Source organism: Mytilus galloprovincialis, chromosome 7, assembly GCF_965363235.1.
Source record: "Mytilus galloprovincialis chromosome 7, xbMytGall1.hap1.1, whole genome shotgun sequence".
NCBI lineage: Eukaryota > Metazoa > Mollusca > Bivalvia > Mytilida > Mytilidae > Mytilus > Mytilus galloprovincialis.
This window is the reverse complement of record NC_134844.1, coordinates 78,427,107-78,440,717: the sequence shown is the minus strand read 5'-3', so window position 1 is coordinate 78,440,717 and position 13,611 is coordinate 78,427,107. Positions and strand designations below refer to the sequence as shown.

Sequence of the window (13,611 nt, the reverse complement as noted above, 5' to 3'; positions counted from 1 at the left end):
TCCCTAATCAAATGGCAAAATCAATAGATAAAACACATCAAACGAATGGACAACAACTGTCATATTCCTGACTTGGTACGGGCATTATCTCATGTAGATAATTGTGATTATATAATAACATGAACCAAGTGCGAGTAAAGAGTTTTTTCAAATAGTTCTTTTTAAACATACCGCCATTATAACTTAGTATCTATATATAACTATACAATTTCAAATCGTCGGAAGTCACCTGATATAATTATCAATACGGTTATTAACCTTCCTGTTGGGAGGATTACAAAACACAATTAAATACACACTTATTCTATCCACTTGAGTGACGGGGTGATATTCAAAGTATTAGGTAAGATATCATATTATGTGTCTACTTATTAGAACAAATCAGTCATATCTTATTAAGAATACATTGTTAATTTGTTTTGTTATGAAAACATTTCTCAAGTTCCAATGCAAGGGAGATAATCATTATCCAAACCAAAACATATTTAAGGGGTAAATTCAGTAAAAAAATCTCCCATTGACTTTAATGCTAATCTATGTGTGGAAATAAATTTATACCTGATTTACCTTTAGAAATTAAAAACTTTCATATATCATTCATGAAAGTACAAATGTAGCCCTATCTTTTGCAACAATAAAAACATAGGGTCATGCGGCATTTTTTGGCATTCACATGGCATTGTTTACAAACAATGTAGATTCGCACTGAATTCCTATACTGACCCCCATTACTTTTCAAGCCTGTAGGGAAAAAAAAATAGTACATTCAGCATTTATTTTTTATTTTTTTTCAACTCTAGTTTTGATCCATCTACCATAAAATATTTATTACAAACATTATCTACCAATCAGAAGAGCACATGGCTTCACTTTTAGACAGAAAGCTCTCCCCCAAATAGGCGGTCCCTGATGACGTATATTTATTTACTGAATTTATCCCTATAAGGGACGTTTTTACTTCTTTTCCAACTTTTTTTGTAATAAACATGTAATGTATCCAATTTCCAAGTTCCAGTTTCAATACAACCTTCATAAATGCTGAGTTTGTAAAGATAGAGCAAAATTTATACTACAGCCCATACTGCGGCCAATGTATATTTGGTACATAAAGTTGAGCATTGACTGTTTTTAAAAGAATGGTGTAAAATACTATGTTTAATAAATATGAATTGTTTTCTGTGTTTGCTTTGACCAGTATTGCAAGTACATCTAGAAACTAAAGTCTTGGTGTACTCTTAGTTAGATTTTTCCTTATATGGAGGTTTTTGATTAAATACCATGAAAAGACCACAAAAAGACTTTTCAAAGGCTTTTTTAAGCAGTTTCATACCAAATAAAACAACAATTATGTTTCATTATACTAAATCTGTGTTTAAATTACTTGTAAATTTCACAAAATGTCATTGACAATCACTCTGCAGAAATTCCTGTTACCAGAATATCAGGATGGGTTCTTCGCCAAAACTAGACAGCCAGAATCGAAGTAGAAAAAGTGTCAAATATGAAAAAATAAGATTAGGTATGACCAAACTTTACATTTGAGAGATTCAAGTAACAATTTAGAATATTTAAAAGCCATTATTTAACATTAAAATCCAATTACAAACATTTCATCACTTGTTTCATAGATGAAGGACATGTAATCATGAAAAGTTGTCTGGTATATTCTTTAAATAAAGAAACGCAATGCGTTAAGTAAAAAAAAATGAATACCTTCATGCGGTTAGATTATTCGAGTGTTAAAATACTAGAAAAGTGCTTATTTACCACTTGTTCTACAACTTAACATGGGGAACACAGCTTAAAAAAAACACTATGTCAAAGGGAGGTAATCCATTTTTTTCATATGATTTTATACATTATGAGGAGAAATATGTGCAAAATATGATGTAAATGGGGAGAATATTTTTGCCTTTCATTGATATCATGACTCTCAAGTGTAATTTTAATTGTTTCTTTCAATCTGCACACAAAAACTGATTTTTACCATATACTCCATGCTTCTCTCACAGTACACTGAGTGCATCTTGGATAGCCGCTCTTAAAGATAGAAATTTGTGTAAAAAGCAACTTCAAAAGGTTCCAAAATCCTTCCATTACATTAACATTTACAGGAAATTAGTTTTGTGATTATTGTGTGGCCTTGGACAAGTATAGTGAAAAAGTGCATATTTTCCTATAGGGGTAAATTCAGTAAAAAATCTCCCATTGACTTTAATGCTAATCTATGTGTGGAAATAAATTTATACCTGATTTACCTTTAGAAATTAAAAACTTTCATATATCATTCATGAAAGAACAAATGTAGCCCTATCTTTTGCAACAATAAAAACATAGGGTCATGCGGCATTTTTGGGCATTCACATGGCATTGTTAACAAACAATGTAGATTCGCACTGAACTCCTATACTGACCCCCATTACTTTTCAACCCTGTAGGGGGGGAAAAGTACATTCAGCATTTATTTTTCATTTTTTTCAACTCTAGTTTTGATCCATCTACCATAAAATATTTATTACAAACATTATCTACCAATTAGAAGAGCACATGACTTCACTTTTAGACAGAAAGCTCTCCCCAAAATGGACGGTCACTGATGACGTATATTTATTTACTGAACTTACCCCTTAACTTCAGATTTAATGTCTGCCGTAATATGTGCAATTGTACAGGGGTGAATTCATTAAAAAATCTCCCATTGACTTTAATGCTAATCTATGTATGGAATTAAATTTATACCTGATTTACCTTTAGAAATTGGAAACTTTCATATAACATTCATGAAAGTAAAAATGTAGCCCTATCTTTTGCACTTATAAAAACATAGGGTCATGCGGCATTTTCGGGCATTCACATGGCCTTGTTTACAAACAATGTAGATTCGCACTAAATTCCTATACTGACCCCCATTACTTTTCAATCCTGTAGTAAAAAAATTTAGTACATTCAGCATTTTTTTTTTAAACTCTAGTTTTGATCCATCTGCCAAAAAATATGTATTACAAACATTATCTACCAATCAGAAGAGCATACGACTTCAGTGTTATACAGAAAGCTCTTCCCTAAATTGTCGGTCCCTGATGACGTATATTTATTTACTGAATTTACCCCTACACATACACAATAAACACCGACATATATAAAGGGTAGACTGTAATGACCGGATGTATAAAATGAAATGTACATCGTGTCATTCAATCACAAGGAAATATTCCAAGAAAATCTAAGAGTGTCATCATGCATCATAAAAACAGAACTCACAAGACGGTTTTCAATAAACCGCGTGATAAATCGTACACTCAGAACTTTACACTGCATCAAATGATGCATTTAACTAGGTCTAATAATTTTATTTTTTTTAATTTGATTAAACTAACAGTCTTTTTAATCTAAAATAATTATAATCGATATTGTGTGCAAGATTTTATCAATTTTAAGTTTTCGCTTTAAAATGTCGTTAATAGTTAAATACAAAATAAATTTCAAATTTAACAAAATATCATATTTTTATCAAACTTGTCGTAAAAGTAGATTTATGATATGTTTAAAACAAAATAAATCTAAAATTTAAGAAACTATAATTGTTCAATTAAACTACTCACAATAGTAGATTTATAAAAGTTATAAAAAAATTACAATTACAAAATTTAGACAAATATAAGTATATGATTACACCACTGGTAAAAAAGATTTATTACATCATTAATAATCAAACAAATCTAGATTTAGACAAATATAAATGTATAATTAAACCATTGGTAAAATAAGATTTAATAAAATAAATCTTAAATTTAACCAAATTTATATGTTTCATTTAACCACTCGTAAAAGTAAATGTTTAGCCTATTTAATAACAACAACAACAACAATACTTTTTTTTAAGAGGGTTACACAGTTAGCTATATAACTAATCTTCCCTGAGGCCCTCGACATGAGAAATCAAACAAAATGCAAACATATACATTGCATACATTAGTATAAAAAGTCAAGTATGATAATAATGTTCAATACAACTTGATAAAATGTGATGAAAAAAATAAACATGATGACATGATCAGTTTTTTATATTATTGATACAGCTAGGTTGATTTCAATAAATGATCTGTTATTTTGTATTTGAAACAATTAACATTTGTAATATTTCTTAACGGTATTGGCAAATTATTCCACAAGAATGGTCCAGAATACATAAAATATTTTTTGAACAATTCTGTTTTTGGTTTAGGGAGTATGAGGTTACCTTGAACAGCATTTCTCAAGGGGTATGAATGTCTGTCTGAAACATAATGAAACTTGTTAGTCAGATATGATGGGGCATCACATTTAATGCACTTAAATGTCATCACTAACTTATGATATTTTATTCTCTGTTCAACTGTCATCCAGTTTAAGTGTTTGAATAAGGGTGCAGAAGGAGCGAATGGGTCTGTTTCTGATATTAATCTAGCAGCCCTCTTTTGTAATTTTAATATCCTTTTTAAACCATCACTGCTACAACTACTCAACACTATACAACAATAATCTATTAGTGGCAAGATATAACCATTATAGAATAATTTTCTGTAGTCTAGATTTAGAAATTTTTGAATCTTTAATAGTAGATATAGTCTAGATGATATTTTTGAGCAGATCACATCAATTTGGTTTGTCCATGTGAGGGAAGGGTCAATTTTAATGCCTAAAAGACTTTCGCATGTGGAAGATTGTATCACTTGATTGTTAATAGTTAAACAACTCTCATTGTAATGTGGCATTGCTCTTTGTTTCGTTCCAATAATCATATATTTTGTTTTATTTTTATTGATGAACATATTGTTATCATTGCACCATTCCTCCACACCATGTAAATCTTCTTGTACCTTTGACTGTAGAGATTGATAACAATTACCAGAAAGATGTAAAGTTGAATCATCGGCATATAAATCAGTGCATCAATTTTTCATATAAATAGGAAGGTCATTTATGTATAATATAAACAGAAGGGGGCCTAATATGGAGCCTTGGGGGACACCATACTTGATATAAAGTTTTTCAGAATGAGCATTACCAATTTGTACTTGTTGAGATCTTTCATTCAACATGTTCAAATATGATTTAAAAAACGAAACAGCAGTATTATCAAATTCATAAATTTCAAGTTTTTTACAGAGAATAACATGATCTACTACATCAAAAGCTTTCTTAAAATCCAACAGGACTGCTAAGTTGATATCACCATCATTCATATCCTGTATCCATTTATCTATGATATTGATAAGGGCAGTTTGGCAAGAGTGTTCTTGTCGAAACCCAGACTGTGCTGGGTGTAAAAGATCTAATCTTTTTAGGTAGTCATACAAATGTTTTGAAACATGCTTTTCTAAAAGTTTTGATAACACGGGAAGTACAGAAATTGGTCTATAATTTATTGCCATGAATTTTTCACCAGCTTTGAAAACAGGGGTTACTCTTGCAATCTTTAGAACACTGGGTAATGTACTTGTATCTATTATTCTGTTAAAATTGTAAGTTAAAGATGACGCTATGAAAGGGGCACTCAATTTTAAAATTTTTGGTCCTATGTTATCAGATCCGGTGGATTTATTAATGTCAAGTTTGATCATCTCATTAAATAGACCATTTATTGTGACTGCTGGAATTGAAAATTTTACTTGTTCTGACTTAGTAAATTTCTTTTGTACAAATTGATTTAATTTTGCATAATCATGAGTTTTGCTCATACATCTGTCAGTCCTCAGGTTTTCAACACAAGATGTAAAAAACTTATTAAAAATATTACAAATGTCACTGACATTATTAGTTTTAACACCATCTTCATTTAAAAGTTCATATGGCTTTTCTTGTTGGGATGGGTTAAGACTGTGAATACATTTCCACAAATCTTTAGAAGCTTTTAAATCTTTTACCATCTTTGAATAAAAATTTCTTTTTGATTCATCGATTATGTGTTTTGTCCTGTTTCGCCAAAATTTGAACTCGGACCACATTCCTAATTTATGGTATTTCTCTCTCATTTTTCTGGCACATGCAATTTCATTATTGAACCATTCAGGTTGTCTGTCTCTTTTTACTCTTTTAGTAACAATTGGTGCAAGTTTATCTAGAACTGCATTAAATATGTCATATCACATCTGAATACATGTATTTGGGTGACTTTCATGTTCAATTCTATCAAAAGGTGCAATAGCTAAGTCACTTAGAAAATTTGTCTCATTGAATTTTTTAAAATTTCTGTAAGAAATGATAGTATGAATATCTTTTTTGACATAAGTGGAATGTTTTTCTTTTCTAGTTAAACAAACTGGATAATGATCACTTATTGAAAATTTAGCAACATGTGATTCTAGTATCAAATCTTTATTGGTGACATAAACATGATCAATTAGTGTACTAGAATCAGGTGTAACTCTTGTTGCCTCTTGAATTATCTGGTTGAGATTGTAGGTTTCTAATAAACTTAGCCATTTTTGTGGTTGTTTATTAGGTTTTGAAAAATCTATATTAAAATCACCAACTAAAATAATATCTGAATTATGATTAATGGCAGTTGTAATTTCTTTTTCAAATTCATCAATCCAATTAATTAGTGAACTAGGAGGTCTGTATACTGAACATAATAAAAATGTTTTTTTGTGAACTGGTTTAATTTCAAACCACATTGTTTCAATGTCACTTATTTCAAATTCAGCTTTTCTATTAAATGTTACTTTTTCTGAAAAATAAGCAACCAAACCACCTCCACCTCATGATAGTCTATCGTTTCTGTTTAAAATAAACCCAGGAATTTGTATAAAATTATCCTAGGTGTTACTGTCCAAAAATGTTTCACAACAACAGTATATATCTGGAGGATTTTCAGAGAACATTAAATTGTATTTGATTTCATCCAGCTTGTGTTCAAGTCTGTTTACATTATGTGAACATATTTTTATACCCTTTGTTAAAGAAAAGTCATAAACATTATCCTTTTCTTCAGATGTTTCTAGTAAATTAGGTACATTTTGTAATTCATAACAATTATTATTTAGTAAGGCAAATAAACATGCTGTCACTAAAACACTTAATCCAATTGAAAAACAAAGCTTAAAATCAACAGGTGATAAGGCCTCAGGGGGATTGCATAAAACATTTGTATCAGTACATTGCAAATTAATTACCTCATCATTAGATTCATAAGTACCATTATCAGATTCTGTAACAGCTACAGAAAGATTGTCATTCACTTTAAAATTTCCAGTATTAGTCATACTGGTGATTGCATTTATTTTGTTCAAATCACTTATACTAGTTTTAGAAAAATTGACAATAGATTTGTCCATTCTATTTGAAGAATGTTTAAGTTTGGTGTTTTTTTTCACTTTTCTTAAAGAGATAATTTAGACTCCTGTCTGTAGGGCAGATACAGGTGTAATTATTACATTCTTGACAAATTTGATTTAAAACATCAAAGTAGTTTGTGGAAGTTTTTTCATTTTTAGAAATAAATTTTAAAGATGAAATGGCTATATCTTCTTTGCCAATTTTTTAACTCCAATACAGATCACAAAATTTCTCCTTATGACCAAATGATTTACAGGAGAAACAAGACACAGGCTTACCATGCCTACATGTATTTATGTTCTGACCTCTTTCACCACAGTATTGACAGTAATCATTGTCTGATGAAAGTTTAAGAATTTTTACATATTGATCAATGTTTTGTAAAAATACCATTGTTCCCATTTTTGTAAGATGAATGCCATCTCTTTGATATAAAGTTTTTTTGACATAACCATAGTCATAATAGAAACATTTGCTATGATCTATATATTGTAAATTGTAATAGTCACACATATCGATTAGAATTTTATTAACCGGTTCTACATCTGTATCCTTTCTTGGGGGTACACTTGACACAATAATGTTGGTGTTCATATCTGCTTTAGATCTGAGCAAGTACAGCAAACTTTCATAGTTCGCTTGGATCAAATTCAGGGTTGCATAAATACATAAATACAAAAATACATAAATACAAAAATGAATAAACAGTTCCTTCAATAATACTTTTTTTTTCTCCATTACATATTTCATAAAGGTAGATTTAGTGTTTGTCTATGATGTTAACAAATATACCATCATTTAATGAGGAGCAGGATCTGCTTACCCTTCCGGAGCACCTGAGATCACCCCTAGTTTTTGGTGGGGTTCGTGTTGTTTATTCTTTAGTTTTCTATGTTGTGTCATGTGTACTATTGTTTTTCGGTTTGTCTTTTTCATTTTTAGCCATGGCGTTGTCAGTTTGTTTTAGATTTATAAGTTTGACTGTCCCTTTGGTATCTTTCGTCCCTCTTTTAATGAAAAGACAAATGGGTCATAATTCCACTTCTCAATTCTCAAATTGTTTGTACCTGATTTATCATGTTTATACAACTCTGTTATCATTTCGATCTTTTATTTGTAATAGCGCAACCTGACAATAACACGTTTATTGTTGGAACTCGAACATTCAACTCTTACCTTCATCCATAACATTCGAAGCCGAATAATAATGATAACAAAACTAGGGGGTCTTTAAAGTAGCCAATTCAATCTGAGGTCAATTTTGGTTGAGTGAGTTGAAACCTTAGTTTGTTTTAAAATTCAAAATCTATAGATGGATTAGTTTACAAAGTTTTATGACAAATCATGTCAGTACGGAAATATCAGAGATATCTCTTCTGTACTGAAAAACATTTTTCTTCACATATTATACATTTTATGCTTTAAAAGCTCTATTTAATTTGTATTTCAAAATTATGATTAACTTTTTCTGTACTGCAGTGTGTATTTGTGCTATAAACTTTTTAAAATTTGTAATCACATATTAGGTTGAACTTACTGGCAGCACACGAATCAATATGCAACTAAAAATGAAATCGGACTAGATTACCGATTAAATTCAAAGTTGAAAAAAAACCGACACTTTACGGCCAGGCATAACAAAAATCAAGACCTTCAAGATAATTTTCGTAACATTTTTTTATTAAAAGAAACGTAATGGTTTACTGAATTGTGCCAACTGTACATACAAAAAGAAGGTAAAAAACACAACCTATTTCTGTTGCGGGTGACATTTCCATAAGGAAATATATATTTTTGTCAGTAGCTATTATTTGTTGCTAGAGGCTATGTACAATGTTGTATTCCTGTTCCCTTTAGCAAAGTATTGTTATAAATAGTGATAACATCTCAAAATACCTATACTTACATAAATCTTTTTTTTAAAGTGTATTCACAATGGCATCATCGATACCTTCTTGCGGTCCATGTGATATCCAGCATATCACCAAACCATCCATAGTCTGGTGCACAGAATGTGAAGAAGGATTATGTCCACAATGCCTTACACATCATACTGCATCTAAAGCATCGAGAAACCATAATACCATGCCGATAACCGAATATCAGGAATTACCAATTGAGATTCAACAAATAACCGAAAACTGTGATAAACATAAAGAGAAGTACACAATTTACTGTAAAAAAAACACGAATGTCCATGCTGTGGTAGTTGTGTCGTAGAAGATCACATCGATTGCCGAGACTTTGTCAGATTAACCAACATCATCGACAAAGCTAAAACATCTGAGTCATTAAATGAAATTGAACAGTCGTTATCAGAAATGGCAGAAAATATAGAGAGAATTCGCCAGAATCGAGAAAACAGCATAAAGACAATATCCGAGAAAAAACAGCATATTGAAAAGGAAATCAAGGAAACACGGGAGAAAATCAACAACCATTTGGACAAAATACAGGATGCCATAATAGAAACATTGAATACAGTTGTGGAAAAAGAAAAAGACCAAATAAGACAATTGCTTGCCTTATTAGATGGAAAGAGAGCCGAAATTTCTGAACACCAGAAAAATATAAAAAAGTCAAACAACACGCAACAGATCTTCAGATGTTTTTCTCTGTAAAGCAATTTGAAAATGAAGTTTCCTGCAATGATAAATTCCTACAATCGTTAGTGGACACAGACAACTTACAAAATATAGAATTGTCATTTCATCTCAGTGCCGTCTTACACAAATTCGTAACAGATATCCAGGAATTCGGAGACGTCAAGATTGAGAGGAAATCATATTTTGTAATCCTATCAAGGAAGAAAAACAAACAAGCCCAATTGTTGGTACCACGCGTCTCAAGTAGGTCAGTCGAAGATTTCAATATAAAGCTGCATAAAACTGTGGATATCAAGGGATGTAATACCACGGGTTGTTGTTTGTTACCAGATGGAAGAATGGCGTTTACGTTTTATGATTCGAATATTGTCAAAATATTCAAAACTGACGGCTCAACAGATTTTGAAGTTCAAACACCAACACTTGCATTTGACATAGCGTACATCAGTGAGGACTACACCTTAACTGTATCAATCGGAAAGTCAGAGAGACAAGGCATAACAATCATCGACATACAAAACAAAAATATAAAGAAAGAAATACCACTTGATAGTTATTCTTATGGCATAACTGTGAGAGATAAACAATTAATTTGTTCTGCAGCTGGAAAAGGAATACAATCGATCGATCCGTACAACAACTCAACAAATGAAATAGTCTGCATAAAACTACCAACACAGTGTTACTTTGCACATTTTGGTGAAAAAATTTACCATACAAATAACAAGACCGAATCCGTGATATGTTATGGGTTACAGGGTGCAGCACAATGGACATTTAAGAACGAAATCCTAAGGGGACTATGTGGTACATCTGTCGACAATGATGGTAATGTATACGTAGTAGGGAAATCATCAAACAATGTGGTAGTTATATCTGCTGATGGACAACAACACAAAGAAATACTTACAGTCGGAAATGATCTAACCAACCACTATTCTCTTGATTATGATAAAAGTACAAATCAGATACTTGTTGCAAATTATGGTAATACTGCAATGCTTTTTACTTTGGTTTAAATACATAAAATCTCACATCGGATAAAACAAAGATTTCCCTTATTTAATTTAAGTTATTTCATTGAATTTGTTAAAGTTTAAAAGAAATATCTGGTCTATAATTTGACACAATAAAATATATGGTATATTAACAAAATATCCGGGGATCTGTCAAGGATTGCATTTTATTATTGAATTGGAAAGCATGTCATCCTTACCATATGTTCTCAATCTTAACATTATAAATCATTAACGCGTATATAAATTTGGAAACTACCAATATTCCAGCTAGTTGTGTTACTGTTTGAAATGACAAACTGTGAACTAAAATGTTAGAACACATATTGGTATCTTTCTGTTGCATGTGTAACTTAATAAATTAATCTTCGATTATTGTATTCAAAGTGTTTGCTTTAATGGCTAAATTCAATTTTATATCACCTATACTTGAAATGTCATTGATGTATTCTTATTTCTGTTGATGCACTTTTTATTTTTAAAGGCTGAATTATTCAAAACCCTTATTTGGAATTTATGAGTTTTTGTATTTCAATGTTCATTAACTCGTTGTATAATTTGACCTTCTTATTGAAAGCTTGAATTCATTTTTTCTAACAAACTAAACATTTTGCTAAAGCTCGTGAGAAAAGAGTTCTTTCTTAATTTTGTTTTTGTTGCTTTTCGATCAACATCTAATAAAAAGAACACAAAATGTCAAAAGACTACTGCATCAAATATTATTCATTTCTTATAATACTGATAATGGAAATGAGGAATGTGTCAAAGAGACAAAAACCCGACAAAAGCAGATGACAGTTCATCTAAATTCAAAATTGTTATAATAAAATGAGGGGCAAAATGTAGCTCCTAAAACAGATAGTATAGAAGAAAAAAGTGCAAAACAGAATCTATCCTGTATTTTGTTGTTCTAAAGTAAAAACAAACTAAGAAGAACAAGTAGGGGAATCTTTTTTTCTTCTTTGAAAAACAGAGTCTACCTAAAACAATAGCTGAGGCGACGAAACTTCTTACAGATACTTTTTAATGGGTTCTAAGCATAAAATCGGTTTTTAATTAGAATTTTGTTTTGTTAAAGAGAGGTGATTTACACCAAAGAGACAATACAATCCATAATTCGAAAATAAACCAGCAACGCTATTACTACAAAGAAAACGCAAAGACAAGCAGACAAACAACTGTACACAAAACCCAACATAAAAAATCCTACCGAGCACGACGAATCCCACAAAAAAAGTTGGGTGATCTTAGATGCTGCGGGAATGCTCCACATGATCTCCTTGTGGCAACTGTCATGTTATTCATGTTTGTACAAAGTGATAAGTCTTATTTGGGAGGTAATCTTAAAGCATGAGAGACGGGACACGTTATGGTATTTGTAACACATCTAATGTCGTCTATAAATCGGGCTTTCATATCAGTCAACAAACTCGAGATGGTTTAGTAAACTTTTTGAAGGAACGATTTCATATACACAGCTCGGAACTCTTGGTTTGTGCTTCCTCGTGATCAGTAAACCACTGTTGGGTAAATTACGATAGGCGACCGTAAAATGTAAGAAGGTATGATTTGTACTTCACCATTTGTAACTCTTGGTTTAATAGCTTCCTTGTGAGCAGCAATCCTTTCGCAAGGAAATCCTGATAGGAAATACAATCCCTGGAATATCGTGTCAACTCGAAGAAATATATTTTATATGCAGGTGCTGCTGGAATGTTGCTATAAAGATATAGAAAGTTCACAATAGGAAGCTGAAAGTATCTCTTTTGTCTTAAAGGTTTTTTTTAACTGACAACGGTGTCAATTTCCAGATGTAAGTCAATTATATGATACAGAATTAGCTGTATCCAATAACTAATATATCTGCTGCTCGATTGGATAAATGGGTTCTAAAGAGGGGCCAAAGATACAAGAGGGACATTTAAACTCAAATGTCGAAAATAAACAGACAACGCCCAAGCTAAAAAAAGACAAATATACAAACAATAGTATACAAAACACAACATAGAACATTAAAGATTGAGCAATACAAATCCAAAACACCAAAAAAAGAGATGATCTCATGTGCTCCGGAATGGTAAGCGGATCCTGCACCGCATGTTAAAACCGTCGTGTATGTCATGTTATCACAAACCCGTTAATAAGTCTATTTTGATAAGTCAAATTTGGGAAAAGGGAACTTCATTGTAGTTACTACATTAGGAGCATATCTGATATCATCTGTGAAACGGATGCCCTTTGACGCCCAACCAACTCGTGATGCCGTCCATAAAACTTCCGAAGGTATGACTTTAATTTCACCACTTGGAACTTTTGGTTTTGTTATAACTCCTTGTGAGCAGCAACCCTCTATCAAGGAAATCATGATAGGAAATACTAGCCCTGGAATATCGTATTAACTGGGAGAAATATACTCCTTATAAAGAACCTACTAGAATGTTCCTACATAGAAATGGTAAGTTCACTATTGGGAAGCTGAAATAATCTTTCTTGATGATAAGTTTCAACTGACTCTCATTGTCAATTTATAGATCTAAGTCAAGATATGAGACAAAATCAACGTTATCTGTTGTATCCCTGATCTCAATTTCGATGGGACAGATTTATCAACATAGTCACCAAATTTCGTATTATTTAGTGAAAGAACATCGGCTATATAGCGGAAAGTA

The 13,611-nt window shown here is 31.3% G+C and overlaps 1 long non-coding RNA gene across 1 annotated transcript; it reads left to right on the top strand.

Annotated features, from left to right (window-relative positions):
- The first annotated feature begins 248 nt into the window (after nucleotides 1-248).
- LOC143081981 (uncharacterized) lies at nucleotides 249-11,322 on the top strand. The gene is made up of 2 exons (XR_012980193.1): nucleotides 249-343; nucleotides 9,246-11,322. It is a non-coding gene; the product is annotated as an uncharacterized LOC143081981 (long non-coding RNA).
- The last annotated feature ends 2,289 nt before the right edge of the window (nucleotides 11,323-13,611 follow it).